The sequence below is a fragment of the Camelus ferus genome, chromosome 1, assembly GCF_009834535.1.
Source record: "Camelus ferus isolate YT-003-E chromosome 1, BCGSAC_Cfer_1.0, whole genome shotgun sequence".
Classification (NCBI taxonomy): Eukaryota; Metazoa; Chordata; class Mammalia; order Artiodactyla; family Camelidae; genus Camelus; species Camelus ferus.
The window spans coordinates 70,728,420-70,753,542 of NC_045696.1; the positions used below are offsets into that span (position 1 = coordinate 70,728,420).

At 50.1% G+C, this 25,123-nt stretch overlaps 1 long non-coding RNA gene across 3 annotated transcripts in view; it reads right to left on the reverse strand.

Annotated features, from left to right (window-relative positions):
• LOC116664556 overlaps window positions 1–25,123 on the reverse strand; it is an 89,228-nt gene that overhangs the window by 10,599 nt on the left and 53,506 nt on the right. For all 3 annotated transcript variants that reach the window (XR_004321093.1, XR_004321088.1, XR_004321082.1), the window contains exon 3: window positions 17,278–17,414. This is a non-coding gene — a long non-coding RNA (uncharacterized LOC116664556). The remainder of the gene's footprint in view (window positions 1–17,277; window positions 17,415–25,123) is intronic.

Consider the following 25,123-nt stretch of genomic DNA (forward strand, 5'->3'; position numbering starts at 1 on the left):
CTGTGGATAATACAGAGCACTCTAAATCTCACAAAGCTCATAAACACAAGAGCTGTACTGCATTGGGCCGTGAACAAGGTCTCTGGCTGGCCAGCTCCTGCCACCAGCTGGAGGAATGTTCTCCTTTCCCACCCTCCATTCACAGCCCTCCCCACAAACCCTCCCCTCTCCTGGCAGCTCCTGCAGGGGCAGTGTCCCAGGGCCTCCGAGGCTGGGAGGGAGGCTTGCCAAGGAGCATCATGGCCCACCAGTCCATAGCTGGATGCAGAACCTCTGCCCTTCCAGTTCCGACAGGAAAGGCCTCAGTTGCTGAGCCAGGGTGGGAAAGACCAGAGAACCCGACTCTAAAATACAGCCTCCCTGATGGGAAGAGCAGCTGGGACTAGAAAGATGCTTGTGGATTTTAGGTGACATGTCCTCAGAGGGCATGCCCACTGTGGACACTAGCAGCGTCCTAGGTCAGCCTGAGGTTTCTGGAAGTTTTCCCGCAAAGCAAAACAATATAAATGAAGTCTATTTTCCCTCTGAAAACAATGTGGTTTTTTTTTTTTTTTTTCTAAAGATGAATCTATCAGCAACAAGTTTAATGAACGAGAAGCAATATACCTGTTCTCTACGTAGCAGGCCTCTTTCTAAAGTAGGGCATAGAGCAGTCAGAACCAAGCGGGAGTGAATGAGAAAATGTAAATGTAATGCCGCGCACAGTGCCTGGCCTATGGTAGGTGGGTGATCAGTATTTCGTCACCATTATTATAATGCCTTATTTTATTATCTGAGCAGTCCCTGGGAGAGGCACTGAGCAGAGCAGGGAGAAAAGTCATAAAGTTTCCAGGAAGTAGTCTGAGGCCCTGCCTCCCCATCCGGCCTGCAGAGGGGCCCCGGGACCACCGGGTGGGGAAGCTGGCTGACTGCGGGGAGGACATTTGTGCTCTGCCACTCATGCTGAAAATAGCACCACCACACAGCTGGCCACAAAGGCAGAGGGACAGGCAGTGGCCAAACTAAATTGACAGCTGGCTTCAGGACGCTTAGTCAGGACTTCCCCATATCATGCCGCAGCAATTTGGGAGTCAAAGGCTCGTTTCTTCTCCCCGAAAGACTGGGTTTTTTCACTGGGTTTGGGACCTCACAGGTGGGGAGGTGGTAGAATCCTGGACCACCACACCCTCTCCACACATGGGGAAGTGGAGAGTGGGAGGGCTGCCAGCAGCTGCCTGCTGGTCGTCACAAGCCTGCCCCCATGCCTCCTGTTGTTCTAGCAGGTAGGTGATACAGGCACTTGACCCAAGCGCAGAGCAAGTGAAAGGATTCCTTTCCTGCCCCTCTGAGCGCTGTGTGTGGTGGAAGGGTCTTGCTCCCGGAAAGCCTTACCAGAAATTTCTTTTCCTCCAATGGCCAGGGGTGCACCAGAAAAGTGAACTTTGTTCTCTTCTCCAAGGTTGTGGGAAGGACTGGGTTGTGTCCTGGTGGGGGCCACCTAACAGGCCCCAGGTGTGAGGCCAGCTAACCCCCCTACACTTGACCCACCACCCATGGCACCGAGGCATCTGCCGTCACAGCTTGTTAATTTCACACCCAGCACCTGGGGAAACCTCCTTCCCCCCCACCTCTCTGTTTCCCCCACCTTCATTTTAATCAGATTCTCTCCTTCTCTACTGAAGGGAGAACAGAAATGATCTCCTTTTGGTGTGTGCAGGGGCTCAAAACAAAGGGAGAAGCCCCCAGGAGTCTTGGCATTGAGCCCATGTTTCCTCTCCAGGATTTGCGGTCAGGAGACATCACTTATCACCTGCGTATGTCATCACTTACTCTTTGGGCCTCTATGGCCTCATTTGTGAAATGGAGATAATAACACTATCACCCCACGAGGTTGTTTGTTGAGAGGAGTAAATAAGATGAAATATGAAGAAGGGCTTTGCAAACTGCAGAGAGCTACACATAATAATTCCGATGATTAATATTATTGTTACAGTGCTGCAAGGACTCTAAAAACAGCCACTGTCCCTGAGAAATCCCCCCCAAGATTGTGGATGTTTTTCAGGGGAACACCACCAGAGCCTTCTAGATGGAGTCTCTGTCTCCTGGCCGATCCTGCCCTGGGGTACAGTGGGGCCGGAGGGCCAGGGTGAGGTCAGACCTCTCACCATCGTCATCCAACCTCCAGCCAGAGGACAGTGATTACACCCCCTCCCCCAAGGAGAAGCGAGGTTCTTTCCCAGGGATCACCTCACTCCTCCAAAGCCAAGCAGATGTAAAGAAAGGGAAGAGGAGGGATGGCTAAGTGGGCAGCCTGAAGTCACATGACTGTCCCAAAGCCGGCCTTGAAGGCAGGGCCAGAAGGGCAAAGCACTAAAAGGACTGATCCCTAGAGTCAAATCCAGGGTCCTCCCCCAGCCCCAAGAGCCTGGCCCAGGATGGGCCAGGGAGACAGAAGCTTGCTGGCTCCAACAATAACTGTTGTTGTCTGCTGAGCCTGTGCTAGGTGCTGTCCATCCGATTTCTCTCATTTGACCCTAATCACAGCCCTGCCACACGGGGGTTATTGTGCCCTTTTTCAGATGAGGCTCTGACCAGATGTCATTTTCCCGAGGTTGCTCATCTAGTTAGTGGCAAAGCTGGATAAGATTTGAACCAGGGTCTGTTTAGGTCCAAAGCTCAGAGTTTACTCTACCCACTGCCTGCTTCACCTATCGGCCCCAAATGGCAGGGTAGGCTGGGTTAGCTTCTGGGTGGAGTCCCCAGCCACACCAGGGAGAGGAGAGAGCCTAGCAGGAAAGGGGAAATTGTTTACTCTTAGTAACTGCATGTCTGGACACCTGCCAGGCCTGCACACACCAGACTAAACCACAGGGCTGCCCTGCCCTTGTGCCTGGCTGGGACGGGTATCAAGACTGACCTGCTCTAAGACTGGGGGATGCACCAGGGAGCCCCAGAAGGAGGTCTCCTCATTTCTCTTCCTGCTCCCTGCAGAGCAACAGGGGCCTGATTATGGAGGCCAAAGGACCCAGCTCCTGGAGCAGGTCGGGCAGAGGAGATGCAGCCCTCCAGTCTTCCACTCCTAGACTGGCAGTGGGAAAAAATGCCTGAGTCCTCACCCCCAGGCCAGGGGCTGGCTGGCTTTCCCACTCTGCTCTTATCATCTCCCAGGAAGGGGTGAGGCAAGGTGGCCTGCACTGAGGCAGAGAATGAATGAAAATCTTATGGTCTTTGTCGGGATGGATCATCCCAAAGGAGTCTTTCTTTCTATTTATTGCAAAAGTCATATAGACACATTGCAGAAGAGTTGGCAAATAGAACAAAAAGAATTATCTGTAATTGTACCACCATAGCACAACCACTGGTAACAATCTCCTGTAGCTTCCTTCCCAGCTCTACCACCTCTTTTTTATTTAAAAAAATTTTAAATAATTGTAATTATGCCATTTCCAGAATGTAGATGGATTTTGCCACCACTTGTCATGATGTCAAACCATCTTCCCCTGTCACTGTGCAGTTGGCCTGTCCTTTTGGATGGCTGTTGAGGAGTCCACTGTGTGGGCACAGGCAAAGGCTTCCACTCTCTGATTTAAGAACGTTTGTATTTAAAGTCTTACAAAAGTAGAAAACTTGAATCACATTTAGTCAACCTTTAATAAACTTATTTTGAAAAGAATAAAATTATATGGACTCAGAGCTGGTCCAGAAAATCCAGGTGGCCCTTGGTTGCAGCAGATTGAAAAGAGGACCTGCCAGTGGGGGAGGCATAGCTGGGGTGGGGTTGGAGCACCTGCCACCAACCCAGGAGCCACACAAACCAGGCCCCTTGTTTTCTTGGCTCTGCAGGACCTAGATTCTCAGCATTGCTTCTGGACCAGAGAGCTGCTGGGAGAGACTGACTGTAGAAGAATGTTAGGTTGGAAACCAAAGAGCCTCTATCAGATACCTGATGTCCTTTCCAGAGCCTTCCTGCTCTTGTTAGCAGCCTGCCTGGGGAGGGCAGCCCTGAAATCCCAGCCCACGGCACAGACACTAATCTTTCCTCATCCCCTGGTGGGTCTCCAGCCCATCAGCCTGCTCAGGGATGCTCTCAGACACTCCGAGGTTTATTAGGTATTTATCAAGGGGCTACTGAATACATTGTTTGAGTCCTCCTGCAAACAAGAAGAAACTGTCCCTGCCCCTGGAAGCCCTTATTAGTTACTGAAGAATTTTAAACAAAAGCAGTGTAGTCTAATGGTCAATGGCTCGCACTCTGGAGTCAGACTAAGCTGGGTTGAGTGCTTCCCCCCGACTCCCCTCCACTTATTGAACCAGTCAGTTACTTTAACCTTTCTAAGCCCCAGCTTCCTCATCTGCAGAATGGGGTTAATTTAATTTACTCGAAGGCTTGTGGGAAGGATTAGAGACAATATATGTAAAGTGCCAGGCATTTGGTAGGCTTTCAGAAGTGTTGGTTATGATTAAAGTAGCACAAAACACATGTAAAATGCTAAAGGGACCCCTGCAAAGTTAGGAGGTCAGAGCATTGAGGGAGTAAAGAGCAAACAGAGTGGGGGTGGGGGGGTTCCCAAGGCTGGCTAGGCATTAGAGTCACTTGGGAGCTTTGAAATTATGCTAATACTCAAGCCCCACAGACTAGTTAAACCAGAATGGGACATAGGCCTGGACATATTTTTAAAAGCTGCCCAGGTGAACCTGGGTGCATCCCAAATTGAGACCCACTGCTCTAGGAGGTGTTTTGAAATGTGATTTGAAAAGGAAACCAACATGAACTGTGTTAACTTGTACATGCTAGTTGCTCTCACAACTGTTAGCTCATCTAAGTTCTTGCAACAATCATCTGAAGCAGGTACTTTTAATCCTATTGGAAACAAAAGGAAGGTCACTGACATCTGCCCACCCCCCAGCCCAAGCACTTTTGTGCTGCTTGATGCTCTAGCCAGCTCCATCCAATAGAAATGTGATGTTAGCCACCAACGGGAGCCACAGGTGCAATTTCAGATTTTCTAGTAGCCACATTAAAAAGTTAAAAAGAAACAGGTGAAATTAATTTTAAAACTAGACTTAGCTTAACCCCATGTATTCATAATATTATTTCAATGTGAAATCAATGTAAAAATTATTAATGAGATTTACATTACTTTTTTCATACTGAGTCTTCAAAATCTGATGTATATTTTACACACAGAGCACATCTAAACTTGGAGTTGCCACAAGTGCTCAATTCAGACTAGTCACATGTGGCTGGTGGTTATGAGATTGGACTGGCTAAAAGGATAGCTGACCTGGAATCACACTGGGCAGGTAATAAGAGCAGGTGGGAAAGATCCATGGATGAGAGCTGAGGAATTTCAGAATTAGCCAAGAAGCTCTTAAGTGAGAGATTGCCCTGGTGCCCAGACAGCACTCCGTTGGTTAGGAAGTCTGGGGGCCACCCACAAGCCAGAACAAGAAGTCCAAATGGATAGCCATATGCAAAAGAAGGAAATTGGACCCTTAACCTGTACCCTAAAATCAACTCAAAATGGATTAAAGACTTGAGCCCTTACAAACTTCTAGAAGAAAATGTAGAGGAAGAGTTCCTTGACATTAGTTCTCAGCAATTATTTTTTTGGATTTGACACCAAAAGCACAGGCAGCAAAAGAGAAAATAAACAAGTGGGACTACATCAAACTAAAAAGTTTCTGCACAGCAAAAGAAAAAATGAACAAAATGAAAAGGCAACACATGGAATAGGAGAGAATATTTCCAAACCATATATCCAAAAATGAGCGAATACCCAAAATACATAGGAATTCTTCCAACTCAATAGCTAAATAAATAGATAGATAAATAAAATAACTCTATAAAAAAACTGGGCTAAGTGGGGAAGGTTCAGCTCAGTGGTGGAGGGCATGCTTAGTATGCAGAAGGTCCTGGGTTCAATCCCCAGTGCCTCCACTTAAATAAACAAGCAAATAAACATACAAACCTAATTACCTCCCCCCACCAAAACAAACAAACAAACAACAAAAAGGGCTAAGGAACCTGAATAGACATTTTCCCAAAGACGTACAAATGGCCAACAAGTATATGTAATGGTACTCAACATCACTAATCATCAGGGAAATGCAAATCAAAACCACAGTGAGCTATCATTCCACACCTGTTAGGACAGACATTATTAAAAATACAAGAGATAACAGGTCTTGGCGAGGATGTGGCAAAAAGGGAGCCCTTGTACACTGTTAGTGAGAATGTAAATTGGAAACAGTATGGATGCTCCTCAAAAAATTAAAAATAGAACATTTGATCCAGCAAGCCCACTTCTGAGTACATATTCAAAGGAAATGAAATCATTATGTCGAAGAGACATTTGCACTCCCATTATTTACAAAGCCAAGATATGGAAACAACCTGTATCTGTCAAAGAATGAATGGATAAAGATGCGATATATTTATACACTGGCCATAAAAAAGAAGGAAATCCTACCATTTGCAACAACATGAATGAAATTGGAGGACATTATACTAAGAGAAATAGGCAGAGAAAGACAGATATTTTCTGGTAAAACTTACAGGCAGACTCTTTAAAAAAAAAAAGTTGAACTCATAAAAACAGTAGAATGGTAGTTGCCAAAGGTTGGGAGATGTGGGGAATGGGGAAATGTTGGTCAAAGTGTAGAAACTTTCAGTCATAAGATGACTATGTTCTGAGGACCTACTGTATGGCATGGTGAGTATAGTAAATAATACTGTATCGTATGTATATATACTTGAAATCTGCTAAGAGACCGTAAGTATTCTATGTGAGGTGATGGATGTATTAATTAGCTTGTGGTAATCATTTCACAATGTATATGTATATCAAATCATCACATTGTACACTTTAAGAATATATAATGTTGTCAATTATACCTGAAGAATGCTGTGGAGGGAAAAGTCCAAAGACAATGAGGGGTGAATGAAAGGTTGAAGAATGAAACCCCAGCAGGCAACCAGCCCCACAAGTAGGTCCGGGAGACTTGGCACCTGCCCTCATCCCGGCTGGAAGAGACCCCAGCCCAGGGGCTGAAAGTGTGAAATTGCCCGGTTGAGAGAAGGCTGTTTTACGGTTCCTTTGGCTCCCCACTCACGGAAGCAGGCCTGCACCAGGTCCCTCCCCTCCCATCACCCCCACCACCCCTGTAGCCCATAAAGGGTAATGGAGCTGAAGTTAAAATAGTCACATGAAACCCACCTCATTTGAAAGGGCACCTGCTTTAAAGGCCAAATTTCCTGAGCCCAGGTTTATGCATTAAGCTACAGAAAGACCTAATTAATTCAGACCAACTCTACTAACTCTGAATTTGGGATACATTCTGCCTCGGGCAGGTCTGAAGTCTTTCCTTTTGCACTATCTATGAAGAAACGGTTTGCTAAGCAAATAAATAGTGCAGGCCAAATTACAGAGACAGGTCTGGCTTACTTAAAACTGTTTTTAAGAACTTTAAAAATCACTTTAACAGCTCCATTTGCAGGAAGTTAATGAGATCATTACAGCTGGTCCTTATCTATTTATTTCAGCATTTCAGCTTTCCAAGCTCCTTCATACACACTGTTGGATGTGACACTTCCGGTGGAGATGCTGTTATTTTTTAGTCTCCAGCAACTAACTTAATGCCAACACATAGTAGGTGCTTAATGGTTGCTAAATGAATGGAGGTGGGCATGGCAAATAATAGTCCCATATTACAGGTGAGAAAAATAAGGCTGGGAGCTGTTTATAACTTATCTCAGGATCCCTCCAGCTGGACAGCCAGTAAGTGGAGAAACTGAATGGCTAGTAAGTGGAGAAATTGAGGTTTGAACCATTCCTGGATCTTTCCATCCTATTATGCTGTTATTAGGACTTCTGCTTGACAACAGTTTATTAGCTGAATTTGAGGAACAGTCTGTTCTTAGGAACAAAGGACCTTTTTTTTTTCTTTTTTTGTAAATAGACTTTTTCCCCAGGTAAAGGAGTTAGTTCTGGAACCTGAGCCTCCCCACTACCCAGCCGCAGTCCCCACCTCTGCCGGGCATGGGAGGCCCTTCTGAGCAGGCCTGACTCTGTCACAAGTCACTTACCACGCATGGCCTGGGATGTCAGGGCCAGCACAGGTGAGCTTCCTCCCTGGGGGAGAAAGCTGGAAGAAATGGGACTGACTGCTCCAAACTGATCTGGACCTGGGTCCTCCAGGGATTGCTTCCCAAGGCATGGGCCTCCCCAGGACGGATGGTCTCTGTCCTCTGGGTCTCCCCTCCCCCGGGTTGGTGAGAGTTCAGTGCAGAGGGGTAGATGGTCGCTGTCTCTCCCCATCCTTTGTTCTGAAGGCTCTGCCGACTTGGAACACTGCGCAGGGAAAATTCCCTGACCGTGAGATCTGCAGGCTGCAGGGTCCCCGGGGAAGGCCGGGCCTGGGGCTCTTTCATGTTACAGCTGGAAAGAGGGGTTGGGTTTCAGCGAGCTGGGCTGGGGGAAGGCAGCCTGCCTTCCCGGTGGTGAGGGAGCTGGCCCTGCAAGCCAGCGGTGCCGACAGCTTCCTGTCGAGAGCTGGGGGCCCACGTGACCGCTCCCCACGTGGTGGATTAGTGGGTGAAAAGCCCAAGGGGGAAGGAGAGCAGGAGGGGCACCCAGGCACTATCTGACCTGGCTGGGGGAGTGGGAGGCAGAGCATGCAATCCTTTTTTGCTAAATGAATTCTGCTGGCTCCTTGTCACACGGTCCAGCGAGCCACCTCTGTCTGGGGGTGGGGGGCGGTTGAGGGGTGCAGTGAGCCTTGGCACTGACTAGGGCCAGGGCTGTTTGTTTAAAGTCCCCTCCCCCCAACCTGGCCACACACACATCCCCACAGTGCTTGACAGGGAGGGAAAGCAGTAGCCACAGACCTGCCTGGTGCAGAGGAGACAGACTCCGGCTGTGACAGGGAACAGACTGGTGGCTGGACTGAGGGCAGTGCATATGGCTCTGACTCCCAGGCCTCTCCCTCAACTGGTCCCTCCAGGCCAAGTGCAGTTGCGGCCAGGGGACCTGACCTCACACTAAAGCTGTCAGCCTTGAAAAGGCCCAAAATATCAGGCCTTGTCTAGAGATGGCCTGTTCTGTTCAACAAGCATGTATTGAGCACCTACTGTATATGGAAGCGGGCACAGAGGCAGGTAGGAGGTAGACTTCACATGATAAGGTTTGAGAGTGACAGGGCACAGATACCACAGGGGAGGTTACCCAGGTCAGCCTTGGGGCTAAGAGAGAGCTTCCTGGAGTAGATGGTACCTCAGAGGTGGGAGAGGCCAGCAAGGAGGGTGGGTCAGCTCAGAGGAGCTCCCTGAGCATGCAGTTTAGGGATGGATCTCTGGGAGCAGTTTCAGATCCCTCATGGTGTGTGGGTCCCCTCTTCCTCTCACCTCTGCCCTCCCACTACTACCCAAGGGGTGGCCTTGCACCCATAGGTCTTTGGGAGGTGGAGAGGACTAGTGAGCTGGCTTCTCTGTTGGCACAGGCCTCCTTGGATGGGTTTTCCGGGTCAGCTGGGCTCACCCACTACCCCCTGTGCACACTGCCTGTGTAGGATGCACTGGATGACAGAGAGAGATAAGGGGCCATCACCCCTCCACCACCCTCCGGTGGAAGACCAATAGCCCCAGGCCAAAAACCCATGCCACCTGACGCCTCCCCAGCACCTGAATGTGCAGACTAATAAATACTTGTTACATTAGAGTCTCTGCCGCCGCCTCTTTGGAAGTTTTGGTGCAGCTCTGTCTGCCCTGTAGGTGATTTTTGTTCCAAGCTCCATGTGTATTGTTTACATAGCTCAGAGTTCCTTGGAGTTAGAACAACAAGCTTTCCTTTCCACTGAAAGTGATATGAAAAACACCCAGTCCGTGGGGGCGGGCAGAGAGGCCATGTGTACTGCCAGGCTCCTCAGTCCGATGGGCTCCTTCACCCAGTATGCTTTCCCCAGAGCTGGCTCAACCTGGAGGCTCTGGGAGTTCCTGGAAGTAGCCTGAGACTCTGAGGGAGCCCAGATTCTGGAATTCTTGCTGGGAATTTCAGCTCTAAGAATGGATCTGTCCCTGCATGGAGTCCCACAGACCTGGAATCCCTCCCAAAGAGGGGATAATGGGAACGCACCCCTCTCCAACCCAGTTACCAGCTGCCACCTTAGCTGAAGGCTCCAAGAGGATGAGGGAAGCTGATGCTTGGATGTCCAGTGGGCAGCATGATGGGAAAGGATGGATGGGGGGTGGAATGGACGGGAGAGTTGGGACTCTCACCTTGAGTTGGGACTGACTTCTCCTCCCTGCTTTTAACCAGCACGTTCTGCCTCTGGGGATTCTCTTCAGCCCCCTTTCCCCCCATCTCCACTGGAAAGATCTCCCTTCTTCTCTCTTGCTTATTTTAAGAACTGTCTAGATGCAGCGGGCAGTGGTCTGGACGCTTGAGGACTCTGATGATTATTCCTCAGGGCCTCCTCCTGGATGTCCCCTGAGAGCCTGCTTCAAAACTCCCCACCCTCCAGCAAATCTCACTCCTGCCCCTTTGCCTGTTTCCCCTTCCCTCTGTCCTCCCCACTACTCCTTTCCCTGTCCTGCAGCCCTGTCCCTGTAGTACATCCTGCTGGTGAGTCTCTGCATCTTCTCCACTCACACTCCGCCTATTTCTTGTCCCTGTCCATCAGCCAACAAGCACCAGGGCAAGGAACCTCACTTCCCTGAGCCTTGGTTTCCATGTCTGAAAAATGATGGGAGCAGCGAGTAGGCATGGAGTGCTGGGTGGTCTTGAGAGTCCCTGCAAGCTCCACTATTCTAAGATCCAAAGCACTTAGCTTGTGCCTGGGCAGGTGTTATGGAAAAAAAAAAAGACTGTGCAGTATGTGCACTGGGCCCCAGACTCCTTCACCCCAACCCGGCCCGGGGCTGGGGAGCAATCCCTTTACAGATTCAAGAGACCACACGTCAGATGACAGGACAAGACACAGCCGAACGGGGACACACCAATGGGAAGCAGACAGCAGGAGAACGAGATGAGCCTTCCTCTCTACCCTCTCCCTTGACTAGTTCAAATACTCTTGAACTCTGAAAAATTCCCAAATAGTTCTGAGCCAAGAATCCCCCAAAGGAATGGCTTAGTGTCTGGGGTTACAGAGACTTTGTTACTGCAGCAAAGCATACTACAAGCTATTTGCCGGTTTAATTTAATTATTTATGATAACACTTCAGAGTAAAAACTACACTTGTCAAAATAAAGGGGACTTTGCACTGCAATGACCCAAATTTTATTGTTGCATTACTTAATGCACCGAAACCTGGTAATCGGCACCAGATCTCCCCACAACTCAGGCAAATCAGTACCGCGTGCAGAGGACTGAAATGGATTATTGCTTCCTGGGGGAATTATTTTAAATGATCCTAACAAAAAGCCATTTCGAGTCCATCCTCCCACCCTAGTCATATCTCCTTCTTTTCCCCCAAAGAAGCATTTCCAGACACATTTGACTGTTGGCCATATCCTGTGTGCCCTCCGCCCACCTGCCTCCCTTCCTCTGCCTGTGGCTGGCTTCTCCACTGTCACGGGCGAGAAGCCCAAGCTCCCCAGCTCCTCTGCCCAAGGTGCCTTCCTCCTCAACTGTAGGTTTCTAGAGAGCAGGGTCTTTACCTCTATACTTTCAGCCAAGCAGAGTGTCTACCCCAGGGGGAGATCAGGAAACAGTGGCTGGTTGAGTGCTGGGCAGTACTTTGAGGAACTGAGCTGGTGAGAGTCACACAGACCCAGTCCAGGGCACTAGCTCCCACCCTCGCCCAGCGTGGGGCCCCTCTCCTTCCTGCCCTCCCCCATGCCTGCAGGCCCACATCCACCTTTTGGCAAAAATGGCCTTTTGAGGACAGGACCTTCGAGGACATAAACTTCCTGGTTCCACTGTGTGACAGACTTTGGGAGATGTGAGTCCTCAGCAGAGGACTCTGGCCTTGCCTGCCATTCACAGCAAATCTATTAAGACCAGCTTTGGGCACTTACTCCTATTAATGGCCCTCCCTCTAGTCCCAAGGCTACCAGTTTCTCTCAGTGCCTCCCTTAGCCTCTTCCCCTCCATTATTCACAGCAGTGACAATGGTAATGGCAACCCAGGTGACCTGCAGCCAAATCCAGAGATAGGTGCCCATCCATTCATCCCATTCATCCACCCACACAGTCATTTATTGCTAAGTCTGGAAAAGGATAAAAAAAAATGGAGACCTGGTCCTTGCTCTTAAGGAGCTTACAATCTAGTTGGGAAGACAAAGAGTAGTTATAATCCAGGGCTCCAAGCTCCAGTCCTGCTCCCCATCCTCAGTTATTCCACCTGTAATAGCAGTAGCTTCCCACATTGTTGATGCTTACATCATCACAGCTCTTTCCACGTGCGCTGGGGTTCCTGTGTGGAGAAGATTCCTCAGCTTACCATCCCTAAAACTGATTTGGACCAGATGAGTTCTGAGGTCCCTTCCTGCTCCAGGCCAGGTGGGTTTTGTTTAGGAGGAACTCCTAGTAGAGGAACTTCTGGGCCCACATTCTGCAAATTAATGGCTCCCTGGGGGTGTTGGCTAAGGAACCAGGAATTGTCAAGGAAGACTTAATAAGCCATAGAGTCCGACCTTGGAAACCACCCAAATCAATGGTTCTCAACCTTGGCTGCACATTAGAACCACTTGAGGGCTTTAGGGGGGAAAATGGCAGTTTCTGAAATCCAACTGAATCCGATCTCTGGGAATGAGGTCTGGGCTTTAGGATTTCTTAAGAGCTCCTCAGGTGACCCCAGAGTACAGCCAGGATTGAGAACCATTGACCTAAAAAACTGGTCTAGACTATGCTGAGGGACCTGAGGCCAAGAGACACAGGAAGGGAGGGCAGAGAACAGGTGCTGGGCCTCCGAAGACCCTGCTTCCCCACAATGCCCCTGCTTCCCCACTTCCCTGCGGAGGCTTAGTCTCTCTCAAGTCACCCCCAAAGACATCCAGGCCCTGCTGTCCTTGGGGAGCCCACTCTGCCCGCACTCTGAGGACAGTGCCCAAGGCTGCCCGGCCCCCAGATGTGTCTTTTCCCAATGCCCACAGGCAGAGGGGCAGGCGGTGGCAGGTGAGGCAGGGGCCTTCTTCAAGGGGCTTTCACCAGAGTAATTGGGAGGGTTTGTCTTAAACAAACAGGGCTTGTTCCAGGAAGGCGTTGTCTGCATGGGGCAGCAGCGCCATTCATCATGGTGGCTCCGGCGCTGGGGGTAAGAAGTCAGCCATCCAGGGCCCCGGCCCACAGGGAGGGGCTTGGGGGCCGCTCCCCCAGGACCAGCCCGGAGAAGATGTCAGGAAAGCTAATGAGCGACCAGACAGCTGCAGCTTGTTAAAGAGCGCCTGGGGCCTGTTGTAACTGAGACCTTTAAATATACAGCACAGTCAAATAAACAGCATCCTCCCGCCCCACAGCCAGTCCCTCCAGTGCCAGGCCAGTCCAGTCCACCCCACCCAGTTCCTCCCTCTCCATGCTTCCCTCCTTCCTTGACTGGAAATGAGTAGATTATGACTGGGAGAACTGGTGGGCCAGGTGCTCTGCCCACCCCCTCCCACCTCCCTCTACATAGAAACATCTATAGCCCCATCAAAGATCCTATCACCCTGTTGAGGTCCCTGTGGGTTTTAGACAATCAGGATGGAACTGTAGATCCCTGGAGAACCTCTACAGAACACATCTTCCTCCAGTCAGAACTTTCTGGAGCCTCTGGTCCCTGGATCTCCACTCCTATTCCTCCTTCAAAACCCACCTCAGAGGTCACCACCTATGGGAAACCTTACCAGACTTACTTAGGTAGAGCTAGTTGCATGCTTTCTGGTCTGAATGAGTGTGTGGTTCATGCCTTGGGCATGGTCTAAGCCCAGGAGAATCTAGGGGTCTATGTCCTCAGCCACTCTGCGTTCCTTGAGAGCAGGGACCAGTTTTCATTCAGGTCTGAATCTCCAGAGACTAGCACAGAGCATGATACCTGGAAGACTTTAGTAAGTATGTGCAGAATTGACTCCAGTGCACCACATCCATCCATTGGGTCATGTTAGGTACCCAGAGCGATACGTGGTAAGTGGTCTCTGCATGAAGTAACTATTGCCCTGCAGTGAGGGGCGCTGGCAGGAAGGAGGCCAGATAGGAGGTCACTGGGCTGCTCTAGGATGGTGCCGTGGGAGAGGGGCATGTTTAGGTCCATTAGGGAAGGGACCTTGTCCAGGAAAAGTCTAACTTAAGAGTGAAGTGGGAAGGCAAGAAAGGGCTATGAAGTGGAGGATAACGCTGTTCCTTACCAGTGCGTCTCCCCTCATCACGGTGGGCCTCAGTCTACCCGTCTGCTCCCCCTTATCACAGGGTACCACGCAGCATACTACATCATACTTCTCCACAAATATCATAGAGATGCAGTGTCTGGCACTGAAGCTCTATAAGGCCCTGCCATGGTCAGCAGAGGCCACCCTCTCTCTAATCCACTAGATGTGAGGGAGGAGCCTGCGGGAAGAAGAGAGACCTGGGACAAAGCAAACAGAATGGGTCTCTGTACATCCACAGGTAGAAGCTTGAACTTGCCCAACCTCCTTGCACCAACCTCATTGACATGGGCCAGGTGGCAAACCTTACTGATGAAGACATTCTAAACAAGTAGGGGTGTGTGTGTGTGTGTGTGTGTGTGTGTGTGTGTGTGGAGTGACATCTACTGAAAATCCATTGATTTTTACAGACATTGCACTAGGTGCTTTATACATATTAGCACACTCAATCTTAATAAACTCCTGGTGGGGGGTAATGGTGTAATTGGATTTATTTTATAGACAAAGAAACTTGAGATTTATCCAGGGTCACATAGCTTATACATCATAGAGTTAAGGATTTGAACTCTGGTCTCCCCAATGCCAAAACGTTACCTTAAGTCACATGTAGGCCAAAGATAATGATCTTGTGCTGACAGTGGAGAAGGCAGCACATACCAGATGCAGTGGGCAGGTCAGATAACCTCTAGATAAAATTAGTTGTAGGCATCCTGCCCTAGGGATAATCAAGAAGTAGTCAATGCTGACCATAGAGCTCTGTATACCGGGGTTAGTGCAGAGAGGCATCACTGCCTAACGGTACCCGGTATTACCAGCCAATTCCTCCAGGCAGTAAGCTGACTAGCACCTTATGCATATTTGCTTTCCTCAGGCTCCTTCTTCCGCAGGCAAGCCAGGCTCCCTCTCCAGCCTGGACCCTAGACCAGCCACTTCAGTATGGTCCTCCCTGTGCCCCTGACCCCTTGACCTGCTTATGTCTGCAATGCCAGTGCCCACACAATCACTCCCACCATCTTTTCATCCCTGCTTCCTGGCTCAGGGGCCCTGTAGAAGCAAAGTGCACAGGGTTCAGTCTCATGCTGTCCAACCGATTGCCTCTTCTCTCTTCCCTCTGCTCCCTCAATCCTGGCAACATTGGGTACTTTGGGTCTTCTACAGCTCAGGAAATGCTACAGGGTCTAGCACAGAACCTGGTACAAAGAACCAATGGGCACATTTGGGTATGTTGTTTACAACACAGAGGCACTCAATCCAGTGGCTGGGTGGGGAGGAAATCTCCACTCCCACAGAGGTCCTGTCCATGTACTCAGCCTGCACCCTCAAGGTTGGGAAGAGGGGGAGAGGCTTTTTCTCTGCTTCACATGAGGTGCTGTGTATATGCTGATGGTCCTGCTGGTGCTGAAGTCCTATCTCGTGGAACAAATGAATGAATGAATAATTCCAACCTGCTCTCTAAATCTTAGCCATAGCAGATGGGGGCAAACTCTCCTTCTGGGTGCCTGATCTGACCCCACCCGCTGCTCCATCATACTTCTGTCTCTCTGTCTATCCATCCAATCACTCTGTACTCTGAGTAGGAAGTGTTCTTTCCATTTTTCCAAAACCATCCCCATTGGGACACCCAGGCCTTCGCAGTTCTGCCTCCCAGGAATCCTTGCTCTCCCACTTCTCCCCGACTCCCTCTTCCTTCCTTTCCTGATGTCTTTTATTTATTTATTTCTAATTTTAAAAAATTGTGGTAAAATATACACAATATTTACCATTTTAATGTGTCCAGTTCAGTAGCATGAAGTACATTCGCATCGTTTGGCAACCATCACCACCATCCATCTCCAGAACTTCTTTCATCTTCCCAAAGTGAGACTCTAACTCTATAGCCATTAAACAATAATACCTCCTCCCTCCCTCCCCTCAGCCCCTGGCAACCATCACCCTCCTTCCTGTCTCTATGGGTTTGTCTACTCCAGGTGCCTCATATAAGTGGAATCATACAGGATGAGCTCTTTTGTGACTGGCTTCGTTCACTCAGCATGATGTCTTCAAGGTTCATCCATGTTGTAACATGTATCAGAATTTCCTTCCTTTTTAAGGCTGAATAATATTCCATTGTGTGTATATACAACATTTGGTTTGTCCATTCATCTCTCAATGGACCCTTGGGTGGCTTCTAGCTTTTGTCTATTGTGAATGATGCTGCTGTGAACATGGGTGTTCCCTACTTCTCAGCATCCTCTTTATATTCCCCTTTATTTGTTCATCCTCTCTGATTGGCAGCCCACACAGTATTCCACAGCCATAAAGCCTGGATTTTCCAGGACAGTCCCAGTTTTGTATCATTTTTTTTGACTTGTCCCCCAGAGCCACAGAAAAGTCCCCAAAATTCCAATAAATTTCCTCCTTCTGTGTCTTACAACCCAGAAGAGACACAAAAGTCCTTCTAAGATCTTGATTTTTTTAATTCAGGAAATTTCATCACTTTTAAAAGTCCCTCCCCCCTTCAATAAAACACAAACATCCTTGCTTGGCCTTGCTGCCTCCAGGTATCATCTCTGTCCTTCCATTTACTGCCAAACCTCTCCGAGTGTTGCACACACACTTCCGCCTCCTCACCCCCTGCCACGTTCTTAATGCCCTGCAATCTGGCTTGGCCGAACAACTCTACCGGAGCCGTTCTTGCCAAGGTCACCAGTGACTTCTTTTCTAAACAAGTTCCAATTGTTCTGCTTCTTGATTATCAAATAAATGCTTCATTGTAGAAACACTGGCAAGTACAGAGTAATGCGTGGGAGCAGATGAAAGAATTAGCCGTACGTAATCACACTGCCGTGAGGCGAGCACAGTGAGCATTTGGGCATACTTCCTTCCAGTCTTTTTTCCTAATTCCAATCATTTTCTTCCTTTTCACCATTCTCATCTCTCCTGATCCCTGTAGCACTTAATGCTATTGGATATTTATTTACCTCTCAAATCTCCCTCCTCTGGCTGGTTTCTGCTCCAATCCTTCCACCCATTTCCTCGGCGAGCCACTCTTTCAGAGTCTTGCCAGGATGTAAATGGTGGCTGAGTTGAGGTTTCACTAGGGTTGCCAGGACTCTCTCTGAAAGCCAAGACATATCATTATCAGAAGTCAGGAACAGGGGTCAGGTAAACACCAAGGTGGGGTGCCCCACCCACTTCTCTGCCTGACAAACTCCCATTATCCTTCAAATCCTTATTCAGATGTCACCTCTTCTGTGAGGACCCCTAATTCCCCCTGACAGGGTGGTCACTGTATCCTCTGACCTTCCCCGTTTCCCCTCAGTATTGTCCATCCTTCTACCGCAGAAGATGTCTCTGTCCATCTTACCTGACTCTATCCCTCTCTAGACTGGGAGCTTCTTGAGAACAGTGACCCTTTGTTATGGATCTTTGTATTTCCTGAATCCAGTGGGCTTTCCCAGTTCTGAGGCCCAGAGAGGGAAGCTGTCTTGTGCAAGTTCACACAGGCACACACGGGCTAAGGCTACCAAACCCCAGGCCTGTAGGACCTCTGGTCCTGAGTTCTTTCTCCAACATCATGATGGAACCAAGCAGCTCATAAGAGGAAGGGCTGTCATGCACTTGCCAGGAAACCCCAGACTTCCAAATGTGAAGGAGCAACATGGACCGGTGAGGGAAGCAGAGGCAGGACCGGAGCTTCGTCTGTGCCTGAGGCTGTGAAGCGGGTGGGCCTCGCCGCCTCATCACCCAATTCACCAAGAGAAACCGTTCTCTATGACTCAAGCTTCTCAGATTGGAACTCCATAATCCCCTCTCTGAAGTTTCAGCCAGGAAGCCCTTCCTTAAACATAAATCAAGCTCTCCCCTCCAACCATGTGAGCCAAACAAACAGGAAAGGCCTAGGGTCCTACCTGCTACACAAGAGGCAGAGAGAGATTTGGCAGAGGGAGTACGCACTGTGATTGGGAGGTCAGGGAGGAGTTATGGAAGACGAGCCACCTGAGCTCAGTCCTAATGGATGGGTAGGATTTGACATGTTAAAAAAAAAAAAAGTTTTTAATGCAGAAAGGAAATAGCACAAGCCAATGCATGGAGGCAGGCTAGTGTAAGGCCCTGGAAAACAGCTAACTAGCCAGCAGCCTCCTGGGGCAACCCTCCTGTGCTCTACAACTGCTCCCAGGATGGCTCCCGAGTCATTCCCCAAATGTCCTTCCCAGAGATGGAGCATTTCCAGGAGCCACAATGTGGGTGCTGCATGGGGCATGGGGTGATGGAAGGACCATGGGCTCTGAAGACAGAACCATCCAAACTTGAAACCCTGCTTCTGTGACCATGAGCAAGTCAGGTAAAGTCTCCGAGTGTCAGTGTCCTCCTTTGTAAAACGAGGATTGTAATATCTACCTCGGGAAATCAGTTGGAAGGATTACATGCAGTAACATTGAGCATGTAGTAACTGTTCAGTAAGTGGTATGGAGCAGCTATCTCATTATTATTACTATTTTAAGCACTCTCTGGGTTGAGGGAGGGTATAGTTCGGGGGTAGAGTGCATGCTAAGCGTGCATGAGGTCCTGGGTTCAATCCCCAGTACTTCTATTTAAACAAACAAACAAACAAACAAACCAAATTAACTCCCTCCCCTCCCCGCCCCACACCCACCGAAAAAAGAACTCTCATTTCACATATAAACAGCCCAGGGGAAACAACCCTGTCATCAGAGGGGTTCAGTCAGATTTCCTTCCTGCACCTTTTGTCATGTCTGTTTTTGCTGTAATGAGATGGAATCAGAACTGGGTCTTTGTTCCACTTGGCCATGTTGACCTTGAGCAAAATATTTCAACCCAGTGTCCTCACCTGTAAAATGGGGCTTAGTAATTCTCAGCCCATAGGCTCATCAGGCAGATTCAGGATGCTGTGGGTTAAAGCCCCTGCCAGCACACCCCAGGTCCTCAGGCAAAGTTTGGAAATCCTTGGCCCAGGGCTGGGCTAAGGGTCAGAGTAGCTGGGTGGTGGGGTCGGGTAGAGGCCGGGCCCAGAGCCGAATGCATAAATAACCAGCCATCCGGGTCTCGGGTCTCGCTTCAAAAGTCTTGGTCTCCAAGCCTTTAATCACGGAGCTGCTCTTCCCTGGCCACCCTCCAGGGCCTGCCCGCCCACTTCCCATGCAGAGGAGCGCCGGGAGGGAGCCCTGGATCTCTGCAGCTTGCCTGCTTTGCAAGGCATGCTGGCTAATAGATCCCAGGAACCCAGGGGGCTGCCACTCAGCCAACTCACCCCACACCCCAGCACCCCCACCCCACCTCAGAGGCTTGGCTCTGGGCTCCCCTCTCTGACCAGGCAGAACCTTCAGCCCTGTCAGGTCCGACAGGATGGTGTCCTCCTCTCCATGGTGACCACACTGTACAAACTAAAGCATCAGACCCCAAGGCTTTATAGTTCCAAGAATTCTCATGGGACAGTGGAAACCTAATATTAGAAAGTGAACAGTCTCAGAAAATCCAGGACATGTGTTTGCCATGTTGATCACCAGCTCCCCCCAACTCACTGTAGGCAAACCTCTCTTTAGGCAAGGCAGAGTATTCCTTTGGGATCAGGAGTGAGAAGTATGTTGGGGCTGGGAGTGGGGAGAGGGGGTTGCATATGAAATCACATTTGGCAACTTGAGTCGTATTTTTAATGCACTAATGGAACTGGCTTTTTAAAGAAAAGAACCAGTGATTCTTTTTCATATGGGAATGAATTCATATGGGAAAGAGTCCCAATAGAAGGAACTATTTCTAGATTTGGGTACACTGGATTTGCTTAAATGGAGGCACACCAGTACTCAGTTTGCAACTATCTCATTGGAGGTGACCTTCTTTGAGTATCCCGATTGTTGGAACTCACCTGTCAGCTCTGTCATTTGCACCCTCCCCCGATGGAGACGAGGTGCAGGTGGAGTGGACAGCCCCTGGGCATTGGCACCACCTGGGCCTGGGTTTGCATCTGCTCTACCACTTCCCAGCCAGGTAACCTTACACACCTTACGGGCTGCTTTTGCCTCTAGATCTGGGATGGAGTGGGAGGCAATGTTCTTCCCCAATAGATCAGATGGGAAGATTAAATCGGGTCATGTTCATAATTTGCTGAGCATTTGCTGGGGCACAAGAGAGACAAGGCCAGGAGATTGCCTCCCCCAGGACTATGCCTTCAGAAGTTCTTAAAAAATAACATCTGCCAGCTTAGGGAGCACATCTGCCTGATCCCCAGCACACCATCAGGCCCTGCTAACCTGAGCACATTCTGCTTTTGTAAATCATCTTAACCAGGGCTCCCCGTATCCCAGATGAGCATCCACCCATGAGTTCTGAGCTGTGGCAGACAATGAAGCTGCAAGATTAGAGCAAACTGAGGCACTGTCATGAGAACCCCTGCTGATCACTACCTCCTTCACTGTGCCCAGGCATAGCTAGCCTATGGCACTCTCAGAAGTCACAGAATTCTAGACTCCTAGGGCCAGTGGTGCCCTTAGAGGTCTTAAGCCTCTAGCTTCCTGTGGTACAAATGCAGAAACTGAGGCTGGGCGCTTTACCACTTACTCAAGGGCACAGAGCTGCTGGCAGAACCAGCATGAGATGCAGATTGTCCCCTCTTTCCCATCTCCCCCTGGAGGGTACAGTCTGGCTGCCCTAGGAGCCTGCATTCCACCCGAGCAAGAACTGTGTCCCTCATCTGTCCATGCCTAGAGCTCTAAGTAAGTGGTGTTGGCTGATGGTTGACAAAATTCTTCAAGAGGAAAGATTTAAGAAGAGCGCTGGAAGCCTCCTGGTTTTCTGTCCTGTCTTTGAGAGGCACTGTGGTGTTGGGAAAGAATGCGGCCCTGAAGCCAAAGGTTCTGTAAATGCAACAAGCTCATGTATACAAAGTGAGCGACACAGTGCTGGGCTCACGGCAGATGCCAGAAAATGAAGGCCATTATCAGGAATATTAGTCCTGATTCTGCTGCTCTGTGACCTTGGGCAATTCAATAAACCTCTCAGAGCCTCAGTTTTCCAGAGAATAGGAACAATAACACGCCCCAGCCTACCACCCAGGGGACTCAGTTCTCCCACAGATGTCACAGGCCTTCACAGAGAAGGTGACACTTGAGAGATGAGAAGAGCTTCCAAGTTCAAGGATGAGACAGTAATTCCAGGTTGAAGGAGCCACCAGACAACAGTGATTCAGGGAGGAAACTATGGGATGGAGAAAGAGAGCCCTTGGCGTGGCCACTAAAACCAAAGGCCTGAAGCTCCTGTGAATACATGGCCAACCTTCACTCCCTCGTGGTCTCCCAAGGACTGGAGGCCCCCGAGGGGAACCAACATTTACAGCCCTGGTGGGGTTTACATTACTCCTACAGAAGAAGGTTGATTGCCTCAGGGTCACGCAGGTTGAGAGTAGAGGAGCTGGGGTTAAACACCAATGTGTCTGGTGCCTGGCACATCTGAGTCACAGCCTCGAATTTCCATCTTTCAGTCCTCTTCAGCCCCAGAGACCTGTCCGCACCCCTGTCTTGCACCCCGCCTCAGCGCCCGGAACCCCACTCCCCTGGAAGTCTTTCAGCGGGTCAACGCCTTGCAAGACTGAGGAGCAGGACTTAACCTGGCTCCTCAAACATGGATTACAGGTCTTGTGAAACCTCTGAACTCATGTGCAAGCCTGTGTGTGTGTGTGTGGTGTGTGTGTGTGCGAGCACACGCACTCGTGCACACACATGTGCAGATCTGCACTTTTCTGTGGAGTGGCCTCCAGCTCTCACCAGACTTTCCAGGAGGGCTGTGCCTCAGTGAGTTAGGAAATTCTAGCCTCCACAGCTCCCTGTAGGGCCCGGTCCACTGTCCTCAGCCCTGACTCAGGGGAGACCTGAGCACTTCCTGGTCCCAGGCCCTGCAGCAAAGGGCGGTGAGAAGGCCATAATCCTTCAGGCTTCAGGGAGCTCAGATCCCATCCCGCCAGACTCAACACCCCAAAGCAGGTTGTTTCTTTCTGCTCCATCCTCCATGGAGACAGAGGTCGGGGCAGGAAAAGGCTGGTAAACTCTTGCAGGTTCAATATGGCGGAATGAGAACGAAGGAGCAGACTGGGATTCAGACCCCTGGAGACGTCCAGGGTGGGCTGTGTCATAAGATGAGCAGCTGGCCCTGGGCTGTGGGTGCTGACGGAGCAGTGAGAACCTGCCCCTCCCTCTCGGGTTCGGGCAGATGAGGGTGAGTGACAGCAGCAGGTCCAAGCCAAGTGGCCTGATGGGGCTCTCAGGCCTCTTCAGCCACCATGGAGGCCCCGGAAATACCAGGGCTGGGAGGGGCGACAGGGGGACAGAGGCCTAACCTCCTATCACTTGGGTCTCTGCCAGGCCATTCTTCAAGTCCCGGCCACATGGGCTCCTCTCCAGGGCACCCTTTGCTGCCATCGGACTCCCGCTGCTGCACAGCTGGGCCCCCAGCTTCCTCTCCTATCAGGCTCCAACACCACATTCAGAAAGACCTTGTATGTTTTTCAGATTAATGCAATTAAGAGCATTAAAGTTTGCAAACGATAGAGTTTTTCATTTTCCTTTTATTTGATTAGAGAAATTCCCACCGCACAGTTCCTCCAAATGAAACCCAGACCCGAGGCCCATTGTTTCGGGGGCTTCCATGAGAATGTGTTACCTTTCAATCTCACACACTAATGTGTTTAGCGTTACAGTCCCCCCCGGGCGGCTGCAGGAAGGATCTGGAGCCTTGATTAAAGCGGCCTTTGCCGGGCAGGAATGTGGGCTCCTCCGCCCGGGAATCACAGAGGGGCTGGGCGTTTGCTCACAGAGCCTCTACTCACATGGCCGGCCAGCCAGGGACTGGGCTCGAGGGCAGTTGTGCCTGGCTGTAATTAGGCATTTTTCCTTCTTTCTTGCCTTTTCTCTCAGACCTCCTGCACCACCACTTCTAGCCCCAACATGCTTACATGTGACAACACACACACACACACACACACACACACACACACACGCATGCGCACACACCCCTCCGTCTCTCCTATCCTCTTTCCCATCTTTGGTCCCCTGGCTGCTGCTGGGCTTCCCGGCAGCCTGTCGGTGGTCAGCTCTGTTCAGAGACAGCATTCAAGAAATCACAGTGATCACACTGCTCCTCCCTCAGCCAGGCCCCAAGCTCCAAGGTGAAAGGCAGAATTAGAGCCAAAAGTGAAAGATTGATTAGAGGGCTATGTGAGGAAGGCCTGGGAGAGGGAGGAGCAGGGAGTTTTAACCCCTGTTAAAAAATTTGACTAGTGCCAAATTTAAACAGGATGTTAAGTCTACACCCCTCCTACCCCAAATCACCAAAGGCTCAGCGCTGGGAGGCCCAGGTTCCTTCCTCTTCCAACTGGGGTGGCTGGTCCGGGCCCCAGCAGCTTTGGTAGGCTGTCTGTGTTCTGCCAGGGCCCTGGGACAGGAAGCTGGTGGGACTTCCCTGCCGTAGCAGCTCATGTCCCACAGACCTTCAACAACCCAAGCCAGGGTCCTAGGAAACCACTAGGACCTGGCCCAAATTCGGCAAAAAACAAAAAACAATCAGGTTTATGAGCTAGAATCCAAACTAAAAATAGGCCAGTCAACTCTCAGAGGCCAGGCTCCTGCTGCTCCTGGGTCCCAGGGAGTCGGGGGAGGGCCTGGGAGAGAAACATGATCCATCTTCATCCCCACTCCAAAGCTGCATTCCCAGATGCCTCAGAGTCATTCCACAAACCTCTGCAGAGGCCCATGCCTTGCAGAACAGAGAGGGCACAGAGGGGGGTTCTGAGAGGAGCACTTTCCTCCCCCAGGTTGGTTAAACAAGTGGGAGGGCTTAAGTACCTATGGTTGTCCTGGTGATAACATTCTTCAAGGGAGATGAGTCCCCCGACCCCGAACTGGACCAGAAGGACCAACCAAAACCCCCTGACCTCGTGGGGCTAAGAGCTCAGGCCTAACCTAGACTGAGACCATTTCCCTTCCAGGCCTCTGCAGAGCTGGTTGTCCCTGTGGGTAAACCCCTGAGCCATTCACATACTCACGTTTACTTTGTAAGAAGTTCACTCTGTGGTGAGTGGAGGCAGGGATGCTGATGCCTACTGGGGGCAAGGGAAGATGGAGGCTGAATTAAAGCTATAGAGGAGGGTGGGGAGGAGGGGAAGGACTGGAGGGATGACTCAGCTGGTTCAGAACCAGGTACCCCACCTCCCACCTGGGCTGCTGCCTTATTTATTCTACTCAGTCCCCTTTCCAACCTGGGCTGGGAAAGCTGGGGGACTGATTTGCAAGGCTAAGTTAGAGTTCACTGTCCTTTTGTTCATGCAGACATTCACTCAGGCAATACTTGGCCGATGAGATAAATCCACCTACACCTTTAAGCTGTACCTACTCCCCACGCAGGGCCCAGAAGGTGTAACCCTTGGATGGGTCCCAGGGTTCTGCCACAAACATCTGCCCGGGCCAAGCGCCCCCAGGGAGCAGATACATAATGTGAGCTGCATTTGGATGAAGGCAGAGTTGGAGGAGGCAGCGTGAGGGAATCTGGATTGCAGTGGAAACTGCTCAGGAATTTGGCTTTGTGTCTAAGTTGATTCTTCCTAGACAATCACCTTAATGTGGGTATCTCTCGGTTACCCATGCTGCAGGGAAGGATAGGGAGGGGGTGGGTGATACCAAAGGTGAATAATCCAGAGACTATTTCTGATTATTCCTGTTGGACTTTGCCAATTGGCTTTTTTCCCCCTTCTGGGAAACTTGCTTCCCTAAGCAGGATTTTCTTTGACTATTTTTCAAATTTTACTTATGATTTCCAACCACA